The sequence below is a fragment of the Atta cephalotes genome (genome assembly GCF_000143395.1).
Source record: "Atta cephalotes unplaced genomic scaffold scaffold00017, whole genome shotgun sequence".
NCBI classification, from domain to species: Eukaryota; Metazoa; Arthropoda; class Insecta; order Hymenoptera; family Formicidae; genus Atta; species Atta cephalotes.
In genome coordinates this window covers 1,642,919-1,646,645 of record NW_012130081.1, presented here as the reverse complement: position 1 = coordinate 1,646,645, position 3,727 = coordinate 1,642,919, and positions in this window count along the sequence as shown.

Below are 3,727 nucleotides of genomic sequence, written 5' to 3'. Positions count from 1 at the left end.
GTAGTAGTAGTAGTATAGAGTANATATATATANANNANANTNANAGAGANANAGAGAGAGANANANAGAGAGATANACGAGTAGTAGAGAGAGAGNANAGAGAGAGAGAGAGAGAAAGAAGGGGGAAAGTGATAGAGACGGAGAACCTACCCACGCGATTTGTTCGTTCGATCGGAAGGATAATTCAATGAAGCTCCTCGCAAGCGTGGAATCAACAACTATATTAATCGATAATCAGCTGTGCGTGCGAGAGGGCGGATTGGCATTTGCGGAAAGGGATCCTCCGATCAGGAACACTTCTCTCCTCTTCTCTCCGTCCCGTCGTCCTCCGCCGCTCCTCTCCTACTCGACGTTGGATCTCATGGAAATATCGTTTGCAACCGTTCGCATCGCTGTAATTATCAAAGCGGATCGCCGCAGTAAGAATCGCGCAGGTAGCCGTTAATGTTCCTCGCGGACGACGACAACGTACCTCTCTCTCTGGCGCGGATACGCGCGGCGTGTATATGATATAATGCGTGGACTCTTCGTAGCGTATTTTCGAGGCGATTAAAAGAAAATAAAAAAAAGGGAACGAGAGAAGAAAAGGACTGGAACTAACTGTTTCAAGCGGCGTGCTCTGCTGGATTTTGATAAAGTGTGTTATAGCAGCAAGTGAGTGTTTGTACTTGTTTCTTTTACCCGTTTACCAACTATATCATTATCCTCACGCAACATTCCCTCTCCTGACATTACATGCGCGCTTCCATGCGAGAACCGCTTATCGAAAATGTATTTCGAGATGAATATAAAATTTATAAATTCGCGATCGGCGATTATTTTTTTTATTTTTTTTTCGAGGAATAAATTAATGGAATAGATAAATTCTTAATAATTAATGATTTTTAATAATATCTTTTCTGTTTTTTTAAGAGAATAAATTAATGATTCTTAAAATTAGAAAAAGATAAAGAGTCAATTGAATCGGAATTAAAGTAATCTTAGATTGGTGAAACCGGGCTTTATACGTTATATATAGTATAAAAATAAATATTCATCCGAGATGGTTATCATCGCTCACTTACTTAATACTTTATATAACGCTTTGTACGTTTTTATAATAAAGATCTAGCTCGATATGAATCTGAAAAGCAACTGTCACTAATTATGGTTAATCGATTTTTTATCTTTCGTTAGATTTCAAACTTTAAAGGAAGATTAAGATTATATAGTTTAATAGAATAAATTTATCAATCCTAACTTTTATCAATTAATAGCAGTCTTTTGAAATTGACTGTAAATTGAAATGCTCAATCATTAAATTCCATATGTAGTTGAATTTCGTACGTAACTTCATACTCCTACATAACTTCAGAGACCGCAATACAATTTCCTCAGATTACGTTCCGATCCCCTCGATCGAGGCAAAGGCGAGGATCTCCGCGGCTCGTACGTGAGAGCCGAACGATCGATTAGAAAAATCGCGTTTTACGAAGATTCGCGAAATGAAGTTGCGTCACGCAAATTGAATCTTGTTGTTTGAAAAAAACGACGCCGGACCCGGGACGCGCGCGAGCATGGTAAACACGTTCCGAAAGGCGGTACACAATGATTCCCTATGAAATCGATTTCTGGGCGACCCAACCCGCCAACATTGTTACACACGGGCTGTGCCGTTGATCACGCGCGCGCGGTTGTTACGCAATCCCGTGGGTATTCTCGAGGAGACCTGCGGCAGGCAGGTAGCTCGCGGTCTCTCGCCGGCACCGCTACTCCATGGCTCTTGCTCTTTTTTCGGGCCCCGCCGACACTCTAGAAAGTTGTTGCACCAGTATCACTAGTCCCACACGCGCGCGTGTTCGCTAATCCGCGCCTCGCCTGTATGTCTCTACAAAGTGCTGAAAAGCTACATGTATTTCGTCGCGTCGTGATGCTCGAAACACCTTTCGTTGCGGAGTACCGTTTCCTTCTAGATTTATATCTGTATATAGATTAAGGCTAATAATAAGGCAGTTGAATATTCCTATCTTAATAAATACACAAGAGAGAAAAATGTTGGATTAATTGGAATTTCTGTTGAAAATGGATGAAACAGAATTTTCTGGTTAAATCTACAAGAAATCTAGTTGATATAATTGGAATTCTGATTGATATGATCAGAATTATTTGGTTCGTCCATATTTTCAACCAGATATTTTTCTTACATTAATATTAATATTAATCATGTCTTTTGTTGAATGTCTTTTTATTTTTAAATATACATATCCCTGAAGGTCATTTATAACAAAAGTTGGATTTATGGCCAATCTCATATTTTTCTGCAGCTTTGTTAATGAATTAGTAATAAATTAATAACACATATAATCTTAATTAGTTGAATTTATTGATTGCGGAAAATTGAGACTATGTCAAGGATTTAAACGCAAATAAAAAAATACTTAAACGCGGGAAATAAATGTGTGTCTAGAAAAATCTTTTTTTATTTGTAAGCAATTGAAAACAATTACGCTTTTGTTTGATAAGAAGCAATTTAAAATAATTTTACATTTTGCTTTATAAGAACAAATCTGTTGCTTAATTTCAAGTGAATTTTAATTGAGCATAATTTTAATATCACTTCTAACTATAAAGTATTAGTATTAAAAATTCAGATGACATAAAAATATTTTTAATAAAGAGAAAGTTTTGGATTTCTAAATGGTATAACTTTTCAACTTATATATGAGGTGCTATTTGCCAGATTCTCACCTATGGTCTCGTCTTTGCGAAGCGTCGAGGAACGTGAGAATTACCACGAAGATCTGCCGCGTTCGTTTCACGAAACGATTGTTTCGATCTCCACTGATCGCGCGGTGCACTGTTCGATTCGACCGTACAGGGATCGCGAATATTTCGTGAGGAATATGCATGCTAACGAGAGAAGTAGGATCTCTCGTCAGCGCTCGTTGGATTCACTTCTATTATGCGGAATAGAATGCATATTATACTGTATACTCTCCGGAGTCACGAAGGTGAAAGCTTTTGTAGCGCCGCCTTTTTTCCATAGAATAGAGCGAGATGTGCTTATCGAGTATACTTTTTATCAGACTCCTCAGGAACATAGCGAGAGAAGAGAAATTTTTGTGCATAAAATATATTTAATTATAAATGATGTTATAATATATGGATAACTTTTAATTTATTGGATAACTTTTACTGCAACGAGTCATAACAGTTAGATATGAGAAATATATGTAAGTATTTCGTAAAATTTTATACGAAATTATTTCATTTATGATATTAATATGCGTATAATAAAAATAATATTACGAAATATAATTACGAGATAAGAAAATTAATTATTGTGTAAGAATTTTTTATTCTCTTCTTTTTTTAAAAAGTACAGATGATATTCATTATGTATTAGTCGATAATTACAGATTTTGAATTGATTTTTCAATTGTATTTCTAATATTTTGAAGAAAGATATCAAATTATCCATCACACATTAAATTAAATTATTTTTAAAAAATTTCTGTTGAATAATAAGAGATGAGCTTCTCATATATTTGTTTTTACGAAATAAAATTTATCTTTTTGAGATTTTTTTATTTCTTTTACGATTTTTGCAAAAACTTTATTGTGGAATCGTGAAAAAATATAAATTTTAATAAAATAAAATTAAAGATAAATTAAATTTATATATTAAAAATTAAATCTTTTGAGAAACAAATATTCATATTTTTTTATAATTTAAAAGACACACACA